Here is a 16,086-nt window from a genome sequence, read left to right as displayed (position 1 = left end):
TTGCACTTCGCTACATAAAAGGTGTCAGTCAGCACCTGCACCCCAGTAATACGTCAGGTCAAACCTTCCCTCTAAACTTTTTGATTTTCTAAAACATGTTTGCAACATGTTTTCCAAGACACACTCAATTTTTGAAAATTTCAAAATTCTCCCCTTTTGAAACTTGACGTATTTATTTATTTATTATTTAAAATAAGATGTTGCGACGCGTTTTCTCCCCCATAATTTTTTTTTAATTTCAACGTGACAACCTGAGTTTACATTTTTTGTTATTTAAAATATATAGCGACATGATAAACATGTCACAACAACCTTTATTTGCCACATATTTATCACGTCACAAAATCATGTCGATGGAGAAAGGATTTCTTATAGTGAGAGTAAGAGAGAGAAAAGACGGGAAAAAAACTAACATGACTCAACATTATGAATACACAATAAAGGATTAGCACACCAATTAAACAAACTAAAATGAAAAGAGCCTTTACATCTAGCCCCAAACCATTCACAAGTAGAGGTTTTTACTGATCTAATAATATCTATCCTTCATAACTAAAAAATCCCTTTTAAAAAGAACTGTGTTTCTAGCTAGCCACAAATTCCACGTAACCGAGAACCAAAACAATATTCTAAAATCTTTTGAAACTATCCCTTTCCCTAACTCCTCAAAATAAAGAAAGTGATGAAGATGAGAGTCCGAAACAAGAAGCCCCAAACCAATCCAGTCCAGAATATTTGTCCAAATACCAGCTAAAATGACACAAGAGGTAAAAAGACGTGGAACAGATTCTTCATGTTTGAAACAAAGAGGACATATTAAATTTTAGGATCCACTCATCATGACACGTTTAGGGAGCTCCGAACGAGTCAGAATCCTCTGCAATAACCTCCAGATGAAGAATTGAATATTACTAGGGGACTTAGTTTTTCAAACTACCTGCAATGCTGGAGTAATAGGAGGATGGAGAGGAGGCTCAGAAAAGCAGCTGCTGGAAATTCTTGTGTATGCTGATTTGATGGAAAATCCTCTTGAATCAGGCCATCGACAATCACAACGAGCTGGAATAGGAGAAATTGAAAGAATGATGTTAATGACAACATCCAATTCACGCCTGGAATCATCAGAGAGAGAATTTGGGTTTAAGTTCAAGCTCCAAGCCCACTAACATCGGTCCAAACCCCTAAGGAGCTAACTTTGAGTCGGGGACCAATACACCAGTGTCTTTAAAAGTCAACCTCCAAACCTTCATCTAGCTTGCGAGAAGCACTATTGTTAAGCCAATTGCCACACTCCCCTCTATCGCCCATGTCCGAAAATGAAATCCTAAGGTTTCTCCACCACAAGAAGGCTTTGTTATTTTTAACTAACTAGCAAGGATCAAACAAAAAGGATTTAATATCACCATATTTGAAGGAAAGAATATTTCTCCAAGGAGAATTTTGCCTAATTAGGATTTTCGAAGCCCACTTAATCAACAAAGCAACATTAAGTAACTCCCAATGCTTGATGCCTAAGCCACCAAGAGCTTTGGACTTGTAGACATACTTCAAAGAAGCTCAATTTTTGTCCACTTCTTCTCTTACCCTTTCCAAAGGAAAGCTTACTGGATTTGGATGATTTCATTTATAACCATCTTTGGAGCCCTGTAAAAAGAGAAGTAGAACAAGGGGATTGAATTCAATTTTTTTTTAACAAAACCACACGACCACCAAACAAAACGAGTTTTTCATGCCAGAAATTGAGCATGTTTCAAAGATTTACTAGAATAGGCTCCCAAGTTTCTCTTCTACATGGATTCTCCTCTATATGGATACCAAGAAAGGAGAATGTAAGTTGCATGGTTGGACAAGCCAAGAAGATCGAAGTTTCTTCCAGAAAAGAATGATCCAAGTTTAAGCCGAGCATTTTGCTCTTGTGGAAATTAATGCTTAAACTGGAAACCATCTCAAAACCTCAAACAGCTGATTCAATAGCCCAATTATTATCCCATTTTTCCTCTATCAAGATAATTGTATCATCCGCAAACTAAAGCAAGCCAACATGGATGTTAGCTGACAACATGACCTGAAAAGTTGTTTTTTTCAATAGCCCCACAAGACCCTCTACAACAATGAGGAAGAGGAACAATGAAAGGGGGTCTCCCTGACGGAGACCATGCTCGGCAGAGAAATCCAATGTAGGGCTTCTGTTGGTTAAAACCGAAAAGAAGCAGGAAAAGACATAAGCTTATATCCACTTGATCGAAACAGTTCCAAAATTCATCTTTTTGAGAACGAATGAGATATAGTCCCCGGATACTGAGTCGACTTTAAACAAGAGTAATCCTTTCTTGCTTCTATAGGACAAATCAACCACCTCGTTTACAACAAGAACTTCGTCCAAAATATTCCAGTTTGCGATGAAAGCGGACTGAGAAGAAGAAATGAATCCTCTTATCACTTCCTTTATCCTTCCAACAAGAAGCTTGGAAATAATTCTATAAACGCTTCCAATGAGACAAATAAGACGATAACCATTTTAGAGAAGTTAGGGAAATATTTCAGTTTGTATTTCCAAAAAATGAATTTTATAAAACCGTTTTTCAAAATATTATAAGTTTTTTATATTCGTTTTTTCTAAATTGAAATATTAATTTTGACATTCTATAACATAAACATACATTAGTGAAGACCAAAACATAGTCGAAATCACAATTTTTTCAAAAAGTTGCATTTAAAAATTAATTTTTATGAGAAACTATTTGAAATAGCTTCAAAATTAAGTGATTTTTTTTTCAAAACTTTGATATCTAAAAGAAGTTTCAATAAAATAATGAGATATCTAAAATAACATTTTAAAAATAATTATTCAAACCAAATTTTTATTTGAAGCTTTTATAAAAAGTTTCTTTGTAAAAATTTTGTATACAAAATTATGTAACACTATAAAAATTATTAAAAAAAGCCAAAAAAATAAAATGGGCCCAGAGTATCTTCATAATCCCTTCCTTTCCCTGGAGGGACTTAATCGCCTTGAAATCGCCTCCAAGACACCACTCACCATCTAGAAATGAAGCTTTCAGCCTAATCAAATACATCCACAATTTCCTTTTATATGAAATGTGACATGATGAATAAATGCAAACAACATAAATCAACAGATCTTTTCACTTCAATTGAATACCAACAAAACTACTCCCTTGGAAGCTAAAGAAGACATTGAAAAGATTAGGATTCCACAACAGAATCATACCACCCGATCTTCCTATGGAATTCTTAGAGCTCCTTTGCACATCCTTGTTTCCCCATAGAGAGTGATCAAAGGAATCCTCCATATGTTGCTATTTTCTCTCTTGAATAAGGAATATGTCCATTTTCCCCAAAGAAATAAGATTATTCAAAACTTTCCTCTTTGAAGAATTTTCGCTCCCTCTAATGTTAAGCGAGAGCAAATTCATTTGGAACCCTTTTTAGATGCTTCCTTCGATATGAAGTAGGCCCGATCTTTAACTTTTAGCCGCTTGATTTTTGGGATGTCAGCGACATCATCACCATCATTTCTATTTCCTAGTTGAGAAACCCCCTTCTAAATTTTTGAAGCCACCTTCACCTATTCTTCTGCCCAGAACCTTAAATTCCCTTGAATAACATCATGATCTGGAGTTGAGCCGCAACACATGATTGAGCCGTCGAGAAATAAAAGGAAGAGGAAGAAGAAGGAAGAGGGGATGGAGAAACTTCTATGATTTTTTAAGCTTTTGGAGGAAGGAGAGAGGAAAAGTAAGAACATTTAACAAGGGGTAGGAAATTGGTAGGAGAAATCAAAGTGGGTGAGACCTCAGGGAAAACCAACGGTGAAGATCTGATATCCATCAAGTTCTTACACTCTCGAACAAGTTGGGCCACCAAAGAAGGAGAGACGCGTGGACCTAAAGAAACAGAATGGAGACCCACTTCAGGGAATGAGCCTAAACTACTAGGCCAAAAAGGATTTAACTGGGTATCCAAAGGAACATGGGAGTTAACCAAGGATGTTAAATTAGGATCAAGAGTATGAAAGTAGGAAGGCCTCACTAACATGTCGTGAGAAATGGAACAAATCTCTGCATGACAGGACATCTTATCTCTTGAGTTTACCAAGCCATCAATATCGTATCTCTGAACATTCGGGTACTTAGGATTCTCAATATGTGAACCGGAGATAACTAGCTTCTTAATGGACAAAATTTAAGCAGAATTCTCCACTACTTTCGTGTTGTTTTCATGGGGACACACATCATTTTTCGAAACAACCAAGCCAACCATAACCTCTTCTTCCTCCTTCCAAACTCCATCAAAGTTATCTGAATCATCGTTTGATCAAGAGTTAATGAACATGTTTTATGGCAAGACAATATGGAGAGGTTCGTAAGAATCCTCAACGATATTAATCTTGAAGGAAACATTGTTAATCAAAACCTCCATAACATCATTAAGAATATTAGAGTATTTTGTTTGAACCTAAATACGGGCCATATCCATCTTTTGTTGCAATCTAGTATTGTCATCAAAATAAAGGTAAGAGCCCATCGGCTCCACCAAAACTTCAAAAAACTCAGGCTTCCACGCTTGTAACGGGATATCATAACATTGTATTCAGGTTACTCTCTCATTGTCCACATCAGATTCACGTTAAGTGTTGACTTCCCTAAACTATTGATGAAACACTTTTCCATCACCTTCCAAAAGGGTTTTGAATTCTCCTTCAACGCAATCCTCCATTAGACACATATTTGCACCCAAGGGAGTGCCACGAACTGATAAGTAACCCTCTAGATTAAAATACCCTTTGCATGTTATAGGACACTTATGGATTTTCCACTAGCCCTATGAATGCTTATTGGAATAAAGAAAGATCTTTGTCTTCTATAGAAAATTTCAATGAAACTTTTTATGGAGAAATTATTTCCTTGAGAACCTCTGCATAAGAGTAGGATTATGAGAATCTAGACCTTGTCCTTACAACTTTCCTACCCACTCTATGGTTTTCAGGTGTTTCCTGCTTCTGCTTCAAATCCTGCTTCATATGGCCTAATGTAGCAACAAAGGGGGGGAGAAAAAATTCTTCTTTGAAATTTAGGGAGGTTTGCATGGATTTTCTTTCTACCAAGGAATATATCTTTGAGCTTCGTGTAGCCATCGATCTTTATTCCTTGACATCAAAGAATCTAACAAACTAAATCGACAACCTATAATATCTTGGACGTAATAACAACTTCATCAATATCACCATATCCTTTGAATTCTTCATAGATATCATTGACCCCTAGCTCTTCTATAAATGACGTAATAAAAAGGATGTTATTTCTTTGTTCTTGTTTAAAGAACCTATCCTTTCTCTCATTATCCCACCTTCTACGAAGGGTCGAAAGCTTGGGTCTTCTAACTGTTTTCCATCCTACTTCATCTACTAGATTAACCATGGCTAGAGCGATGGCAAGAGTTTAAAAGAGTCATAAAGGTGGTTATGTTATGGTGGTGAGGTTAAAGAGAGGTTAGGTGGTGAGGTTACGGTTTAAAGGTTAGAGAGAGGTTGGACTTTCTCTCTCTCTAACATTATCTTGAAGGGTTTGATTTTGCATGCATTTGTTTAGGCTTTTACTTGGTCAATCATATCATCAATGAAGCAAAAGGTTTTTCTTATGAAATTTTGTTCCTCAGGGGACAAATGTCGAACACGATGTCCTAGACAAATGGTTCGAAAAGTTAAACCAGAATCACCATAAATAACATAGATCAAATTGTGCAAGATGATGGAGCAGAAAGGAAATAAAGAAAACAATAATTGGTTACCTAGTTCGATGCAACAACAACTATGTTTAGAGGGTTGGCTTCCAACCCAAGAAAATAAATTCACTATTAGTATCTTAGTACATTTAGTCTTACAAGCAACAACAATCCATATGTTGTTCAAAACCTCTTCCTAACACTACCCAATGACGTTCTATTTAGGTCTCCCTCTAAATATGAGAACCCCTCTCACTTTCTTTCAATCACTAAATCCTAGTGATTGGTGTTTAACCCAATTATTAATGTTGAATATTACAACTCAACTAGAGAAACCTTCTATGCCAAGTTACTGAAACATAGAGGTGTACATAAAGCAATAACAAGGACTCTAAACCCTAGCACTCTAAATATTCAACGAATATTTCTTGCTTTCTAATGTAGGTTTTGAGCTCCTTATATAGAAAAAGTATTATGAGTTTTTCCCTTTTCAGATCTGTATTTAATTTCGTCCATAATATTTGCATAATTAGTTGGATATTATTTGCTCCATAAATATCTCCAGCAAAAAGATATGATTTGGTTTAATTCAAATTCAAATTTAAATCACATCTAAACTTGATTTGATCTTCACAGTTGTCCAACAAATCATATAAACATGTTGCTAAATAAAAGAAATAAAATCTAATTGAATCTTCAACAGAAGATTCAACCACAATGCAATAATTTGGCCAGTTGAGCAAGACCCAGATGTCGTACCCACATGTTATGACATTTCATCCAACATGTGTCCCTTATGCACCAGAAAATCACCTTAAAACAATTTAGCAAACTTGAACACTTCTCCATATTGTTGTTTTACAAAATGCAATCAATCTAAAAGGAACAAAAATTTGTCCTTTGTGGAAAAACTATTCAAGATAGACATAACTCATTCAATCGGAACAAGTAACATTCAGTAGAAGACTATCAGAGCATACACTTTCATCAGCAACATCATTCATCAGCGTTGTAGCACAGTAGCGGAAAATCAGTAGCATAGATGCATGCCACACAAAGAAATGCTCCAAAATCAATTAAACATACATGCAATCATTCACAACTTAATCATGCATGACACTAAGTCAACTCATAGTTAGCAACATACAATCCTACCAACTAATAATTATCAGTATGCAATCATTCACATACTTAGTCATACATAACACAAATAGTTAATAGTTAATATAAGGGTATGAAAAATTCTACTAACATAAATTCTCACTCCAAAAGGGCCATATGTCTTACCCGATGCTCCAACATGTGAGCACATCATTAGTACAACAACCAGAGATGGTCAATATTAAACAAATACTTGTGTTACCTCTACAACACCATACTACTCCCCCTTTTTTGCCATTATTTTTAAAAGGGTTAGTACTTCAAATAGAAGCTAGAAGACAATCATGCATAGGTTAGTATGTTAGCATATACACAACCAAAACAAAAGTAGAACAACTAGAACATCATCCCGAGATGCACAAGCATTAGATTTATTTTGTTGTACAAAGGTTCAAAGAGGCTTACATAGCCTTTACAGATCCAAACAAAAATAATGTCCAAATATAAGGGCCAAAAATAGCTGAAATCAACATCCTTCAGAGTTGATCTCTTGACCAACCACCTGACTCCAGGAAAGTAACATAGTTTTCATCAACCTCCAAGTCAAATTCATGAGATTGAAGAATTCACTTCTTCAAGACCTTCATCTTGGTGACAAAATTCTTACAAGCTGAAGATGCTCTAACAGATGATGCACCTTGAGCATTTACCCCATTTGCATAGGAAGTGGGACCGATTCCCTTGTTCTTCCTTTCTTTGTGCTCATGTAACCTATCAATATCTTTCATGATAGAAATCCCCTTGTTAGAGGGTTTCTTCTTTGAATTTTCAGGCTTTGACTCATGATGATCAGCACAAACACTTAGAAAATTCAAGATAAGGATATGAGAAATTTTATCTTGCTAGTATCAACAATCCAAAATAAAAGAAGTGATTGGAAAAGAATGAATTACTCTAAATATGCGTGCATCATAGAATATGAGAGAGATATTGACTTGGTCTCCTTGCAGGTTTCCCAATCTTTGACTGGTATAGGATCTCTAATATGCATATTCCAAGTGCAATTCTTAACTTTTCAAAGCGGACAACATCCAAAGGCTTGGTGAATATTTCATCCAGTTGTTTATCATATGATAGGTGCACTAGATTTCCCACTTTATCTTTAATAAGATCCCTAATGAAATGATGACGAATATCAATGTACTTAGTTCTACTGTGTTGAACAAGATATTTTGAAATGTTAATAGCACTCAAGTTGTCATAAAACAATGTCATGACATCTTGTTCGACATTGTATTCCTTCAACAGTAGATAAAGAGACACAATTTTTCTTCTTGCTAAACAAAGAAACTAGATTGTTACTCATAAAGAAACATCCCTCTAATGTACTTTTTCTGTCATCAACACTTCTATCCCAATCTGCATCACAACACCCTACAAGCATGGGATTTGTATCATGAGGGTACAATATGCCATAGTCATGAGTCCCACTTATGTACTTCAAGTTTATCTTCACTTGAGTGAGATGGATAGCCTTAGGTTTAGCTTGGTACCTAGCACATACACCTACAACAAAGGTGATATTAGGTTTAGCTTAGCGCCTAATGTCATACCCTAATTTTGTCTGGGCATTTTAAAACTTTCATGCATCCGACTTTATTTTTGCTTTACATCATATGTATAACATAACATGTCTTTCATCACGCATAATGCCTAAATTATCAACCAGAATAGACTTTCAGATATACAAACATATCGGTTGTATTAATATTCAAATGTACGTAAAATTAACGGACGAAACATTTCCATATCGGGCTTGCAGACGTCAGTATTATTAATCTACGATTCAGGTAGTTTAACCTAACATGCTCATTTTATTTTTTGAATCCTTTTTCGGTTGCATTTTGATCAGCCTGAGCCTTTTAACCGGTCATTTTTTATTATAAAAATTGATCAAAACATTTATGTTTTTGAGAAGTTTATTTCGCGCTGATCATTTTGATGCATTCAATATAATTTTTCGAGCATTTTTATGCCAACTTTTTATTCATTTTTTAGTCCTTTTATTTTTATTTCTTTGTCAAAATGTTCGTAATAATTAATTATAATTTTCTATGTTTTAGTTTCGATTTAATTTTGTTTATTTAGGATAGTTTGGTTTTTGTTTAATTTATGTTGTTCTTAATTTTTTTTGCACTAATTAACTCATTAAAGGGCATATGTGGAAATGTAGAAATGATAACCCTAATTCTCGTGATATATATACCAAAGTGATATGAAAAAGAGAGGACCAATAGACCACTCATAATCACTCCTCAAATCTCATCTCAATTTCTCTTTCAGACTAAAAAGCGAAAATGAAAAAAAGTTATAGTATTCTTTTCCCTCTCATTCATTACTATTCTGTATAGCCATCACCTTCTTTTTCCAATACAAAAACACACAAACCAATACACTCAGACCAAAAATCATCACTCATAAAATGCCACCCTTGCCCTGGGGTCTCCCTCCCTCTCTCTCTCTCTCACACACACACACACACACACAATTTTAGGTAGGGGGAAAGAGTAGGGAACAAGAAGGAAGTGCTTTTGTTGAACACAAGAAAATGCTTAAAAATTACTTCCTCTCTCTTCGTACAACACCATTTTCACCCAGCAACCTAATTCAAACTTTCATCCTTATTTTCATTTCCATCATTCACAGTTTCATTTCACTCCCAAATAACTTATATAACCTTCAATACTCTATCTACTATTACAAACACTTCATACCATCTTGTTCACTCATCACAAATACTGGAAATGTAATAGTAGATTTGGCCATCAACTCCATCGTAACCATAAACCACTGCCATACACAACAAAACAACTCAGTCACCTCCATTAAAATAATTGTGACATCCACTGTTCACTACCAAATTTCCAATTCATTAAACACGCAATAACCAAACATTAATAATCTTATCATATTCATCTTACCTCTAACCACATCAACACCATCATACACCACCCACTTAATCCTTCCATCTTAAGCATCACCAAACCACCTTCTTGCAAACTCCCATTACCGAGGAAGCACTTCCACTGCAAAATCGTCCACATGTCAGCCACCCATAGCGCCTTCATATCTGCACTACAAACCAACTCTACACGACCTCACACCCTTCTCCAACAATCATCTACAAACCCTCCATGTAAATTTCACAATCCCAAACCTTCCACCATTTTCACCGTGTCACAACCACCAAACACACAACAATCCTCACAAGCTTTATTTTCCGGCTGCACTCACTCGCCAAAATAACCACTAACAAACCACTCTCTCGCAAACCCGCCAACCACCACTATTGTGTACCTTATTCGCCTCCCTTAACACCACACAAAAATCAACATAAAGCCACTCTTGCATAAATCCCATGGCTGGCGAACGCATGATGGAGATATTTGATGAAAAGTTGAAGCAAACATGTTTTTTTTTTGTTTGGTTTTTTTTTTCTTCTTATTATTTATTTATTTTTATAATATTGTTAGCATGCCACTTCTCGTGATTTGGTTGGTTGTTTTTATTTATTTTTTATTATTTATTGAAAAAACTGCATGTTTATAGGAGGCGCTGATGCCTCCTTCTTGTTATTTCCTTTTTGTTTTCTCTTTTTTATATAATTATTATTATTAGTTAAATTAGGATAAATTTTATTTGTGGGTCGTGCCCATTAACTTTTTTACACCCCCGTGTTACAGCATGCTTTATTTTTTATCATTATCATTTTTGTCTTTAATTCTATGATATAATTAGGGTTTTAGTGATCATTTCGATCGGGCCATCTATTGTTGATGTTTGCACCTTGCCCAATTATATTGGCACTTCTCTTTTTTTCCCCTTCTTTTGATTATTTATTTAGTTTAAATTAGTATTATATTTTGACTATTTTGTGGATTAGTTGTTTAGTTAATTAATTGCTTTTCCAATTATTAAGTGAATTATTTAATTAATTATTTGCATTTAGTTAATCAATGGATATAATTTTGTGAATATGTAATATAATTGCTATTGCCTTTTATTGTGTTGCGATTCCGGAAGATTAAATCCAATTTAGCTTTTGAAAATCATTTGGACACATAGATTTTGTTGACCGGCCTCTTATATAGTGATTCCAACATAAATCCATTTTACGAATGCTTAACATAGCGCTAAATTTAGTACCATAGACTTTGGTTTGTTTCCGGTACTGTGGCTTTTTCTTGGATCTTCTTACAATGAGCTCCTTTTATTTTATACTTGTTTAATGGACGTGTATCTTAATCGTCTCTCTTTTGATTGCTTTGTTATTTTAGTTAAATTTTAACTCAAGATTAAAATCAACCATTCTCAAAAGGAACAAATAACCACTCGATTCAACGTCGAGTAATTTTCTTAAATCAAAATCATTTTCACTATCCCAATTTCTCAATCATTTTCAATAATCAAAATCCTTGGTTCAATGCCAAACAAGTCTTTTTTCGAACTTATTTCAATTATCCCTCGATGAAAATAAAACCTCGATCAACATCGAGTATATTTTCTTAATCAAATTTAAATACTTATTATCCAATTTTTACAAACAATATGGATGAAAAAGGAAGGATGGTGTAGACTTTCTCCTTCCTCAAATGGTTGGACAATGTTGTAGACCTCTATGTTAGAATGTTCCTCCTCCATAAGTAAAACACAATAATTACTTGAATTGAGTTTGGTTCTCCTATAGAAGAAAAAGGAAGGATGGTGTAGCCTTCTCCCTTCCCGATTATTTGGACAATATTGTAAGGCTCCCTATACGAATAATCGTCTTTCGTTAATTCACGTCAACTCAATTCGCGACACAAATATTTATAGTCAATGAGAAGGAAAAGGAAGGACGGTGTGAACTTCCCCTTCCCCAAATATTTGGTCAATGTTGTAGAGCTCTATGTTTGAATACTCGTCTTCCGCCTAAAACATACTCAAACACATTAAACCTAATTTTTCTCGCCCCCTCGCCTCTTAAAACATACTCAAACTTCAAGCAATCAAACCTCTTTTTCTCGCCCCTGTATGATCGAAACCCTTTTCAAAGAACATTGTGTAGTCTGTTCTAATGCGAATACAAACTAGTGCTTAAGCCTCAACCGCGAGACAACAAGCCAATGTTTAACCGTTAGAATGTGACATAAACACTTGTTCATTAAAATCGATTAACAAACACTCTTGGCTACCAAGAACTATGTAGATTTGAATTCTCCACCGCACCTGGAGATACATAGAATCGAGATCCATCATCTCGTCAAGCACTATAATAAAAAAACACCAAAAATATCTTTTCTCTTGCCCAGAACTACGAAGCTTTGAGTTCCTCATTGTACCCGAGGATATGTAGGAGCAAGACTCGTAATCTTGTCAAGCACCCTAATAAAAACATTTTTGTGACTCTTTTATTTTCCTTTTAGATTCTTTATCACTCGAAGAAAATAATTGACATAAGCTAACATTTAATTGCAAGTTTAACTAAAAGGTCCTCTTTGAGAACAACAAATGTAAGAGGTGTTAATACCTTCCTCTTGCGTAATCGACTCCTGAACCCGAATTTGGTTGTGATGACCATCTTCATTTTCTTTTAAGGGTATTATCCATATGTTCCTTTTCCTTATTTGGAATAAGTAAAGTTCAATGGTGACTCTATTCGAATATTTTTTTCCGCAACTTCGCGAAGGACCGCCTTTCTCGAGATGCGACAACTAGTGACTTTGCTGGGGATTTTCGCTCCAAGCAAGAGAGAGTGAAGCCTAACTTAGTTCAATTTGCGATGAACATTAGCTTTATCTATTTGTTTTCTTCTATCTTCTTTTCTTTATCTCATTGTTATTACCTTTTCTTATCTGATGTTGGTTCTCGTGATACTATTGGAGATCTTTGATTGTTGGTACTTTGTGAGATAGTTTCTACCCGAGTCTGAGGAAAAACCTAAGTTTAAGATGGTGGTTGTGTAGTGTTCAACCTGTGAGACTTAGGAGTCGTTGGGTTGATATAAGAACCCCAGTCAGATGAGACCCCTTGAAAGTATTACTATCTTATAATTAGTCATTTTGGAGGTAATATTTTCAACCTAGATCCATGATTATGAGGACATTTTTAGAACCTTGGAGTTTATGGTTGACTAGTATGGGCCTGCAAGACTTAGGACTCATTGTATACGAAGACCTCACCCGGAGTAGATTCTCGTGGAAATATGATTGTCTAACAATTAGTCGTTACAACGACTATATTCCTAAGAAGGATCTATGACTCTGGGAACCTACCACCTTAGAGCCTACCCATGGGGTTCCTTTAATCATAAATATTGGTTATTTATCCATCACTATGAATGACCTGAGAAAACGATGAACGTGCGATTCTAAGCATTACATTACATCTTCATTGCATATTGAAAATACAACATATCATGCATTTGCATTCATCCGCATGTCTGCATATCATTTTCAAAATGATAAAATAAACTCATCCATCCTTTTTCCATAACCCGCAACTAATTTTTTGAGACCCATATCAGACATGAAGCAACTCTCGAAAGATCATGGATATGTTGGAGTAGAACTAGTTAGTGTTAAAAGCAGATGTTGACTTGATGAAGAACAAGTTGAACCAACTGTGGAGGCCATGATAGTTTTAGCAAGAGAGAGGATAACATTCAATGGACTGTAGTTACTGAGAATGTCATTCCACCTTAAGTAAACGATCCTGCTCATTCTCAGCCTATACGAATCCCGGTTGAGAACTCTGTTTTACAAGAACATCCAATTTTTCGAGATAGGTGTTCCTAATCTCATGATGTTGTTGAGTATCATAGCTTTGCATTCTCAACACCAAATTCCCAAGGGGAAGGCCGATGATGAATATTGAACGACCATAAGATGATGAGATTACTGAAAGACGTCGCATGCTGGAGAAAAGACTTAATGCCATAGAAGGGCGGGATACGTTTGATATGGATGCTTAAAACATGTGTTTGATACCTGGACTTGTTATTCCAACAAAAAAAATTGGACATGGGCCCCAATCACATAGCGTTGAGAAGCTTATCTCAAGAAAGCAACGACTCCTTTAAAGGGTATGCCCGAAGATAAAGAGAGTTGGTTTCTCGCATTCAACCACCACTCTTAGAAAAATAATTAGTTGAGTTTTTCATTGATACCTTACAAAGTCCATACTTTGAAAGGATGATGGGTAGTGTGTTATCTAACTTTTATCACCTTGTGATAGTTAGAGAAATCATCGAGAGCATGTTCAAAAGCAGAAAAATCCTAGACGCCGCGAGTAGCCAGGCTAGTGAAAGTGAATCCATTGTTAGTTCCTAAGAGGAATAAGAGGATGAAATTAATGCAGTTTGGGAAACTCCACAAGCTCTATACCAAACACCATTCCCTCGACATGTTTAATACCCTTTTACAAATGGAGGACCTCCTCAGCATCAACGACATATTTCATAATAGCAGCCATACCGACACCAACATGTTCCATATTAGAAGCAACAACACGCCCGACAAAGACCAAGAAATCCAGAGAGGCGCGTCAATACGCTACCAATGCCATACATTAAAATACTTCCATATTTGATCAAAAGTGGACTGATAATGCCGAAGTAACTAAATCTGGTGCTTCCACCATACTCACCAGGCTTTGACACCATTGCCCATGTGACTTCCACGATGGGGCATAAGGGCACTCGACTGAAGATTGTAAGGTGCTCAAGATTAAGGTATAGACTTTGCTTGACTCCAAGATGTTCTCATTTACACCCAAAGGAATTCATACCAATAATAATCCTTCACCTAGTCATACATGTCCATCAGTCCATGTTATAGATGAAATTATCGAGAATAGGTTTGAAGATGATTATCATACCGGTCTGAATGAGTAGAATGGACTCAAACTCTGAAGAAGGCTAGCCTAATAGTGAACCAAGCACGCGAGTTTTTCCTCTACATTGGCAATCATTTGGCTATTTTTAGCATTTCATTTGTATTTTCTTTGCATGTTGAACACTTATTTTCTTTTGAGCATTATTGTTTTCTTTTAATGGTAGTATTAATGAAGTGATCATGCATTTTTTGAATTAATCATGTCATATTCACTCATTTTCCATTTATATAAATATCAAAAAACATTTCTCCCATTCCTTTATCAAATTGTTGTTTTAGCATAAATTGGAGGGAGGATGACAAAAACAAAATACCCAAGTTGATAATGGTATGCTTTCAGATTAAATCCTGCTTATGATGTACATGCATTGTTTCAATTTCCCTAACAATAGAGAGATAAGGAGTTAATCCGTAGTTAACCACTTCGAGCCTAGAAGTAGGTGTTTATTTCAGATCTAAAAACCCTTACGCTTAACCTGGGGAAGAATAGTGTTTAGTTAATTTGACTACGCATTTGAATCACAAGATGAAACATCCCGATATTCTTTGCACCCATCCTGAAGTGTCGAAGGAATCACGAAAAATCCAAAAGTTATGCCAGTTGTTCTTCAATGACCAGTAACTTGGCAGTCACAACCCTTTAGCAAAATAAAAATAAAAGAAAAAAACCCGCTAAGTCGAACACCCAAAGAGGTGACTTAGGTAAAAATTAGGGCAAACTCGATGGACTAAGAGCTTCGAAAAGGGGTCCAGGAAAGAGTTAGGGATCAAAATAAAAAAAATTAATCAATGGAGGTTGTTAAATCCTCAACAAAGAAAAACAAGATTCAGTGACCACCATATCAAAAATCAAAGGGTCACCAACATCTATGGCAAAAATAAAATAAGGTGGCTTCCATTTCAAGATAATATTGAATCATCATCTTCAATCTCACACCGTCAAACTCTCTTAGAAGACGAATGCGTGTGTTGAATTCACTAAATGTAGGACTAGAGAATCATCACGAAGAAGGTGTAGGTTTAAACAAATTTGAGTCTTATATCCTTTGTTTCATAAACCATGAACCAGACCGTATTACAATGGTCCAATGGACCTTTGTTTCACACACTAGCTAAATCAGCCCTACATTTGGACCAATGGTCCACTCATCACACAATATCATATCATTCCAATAAATGATTTTTTTAAAACCTGCATGAGCATTGCATTTAAAATTACCATTTTTGAATGAGCAATTTTAACTGCAAGTGACTAATTGGCATCAAGGAAATACCAAGAAGCAATCAGAGAGGAATTTGAACACTC

Source organism: Lathyrus oleraceus, chromosome 6 (assembly GCF_024323335.1).
Source record: "Lathyrus oleraceus cultivar Zhongwan6 chromosome 6, CAAS_Psat_ZW6_1.0, whole genome shotgun sequence".
Classification (NCBI taxonomy): domain Eukaryota; kingdom Viridiplantae; phylum Streptophyta; class Magnoliopsida; order Fabales; family Fabaceae; genus Lathyrus; species Lathyrus oleraceus.
The sequence above is the reverse complement of the archived record's forward strand: the minus strand, read 5'-3'. Positions refer to the sequence as shown.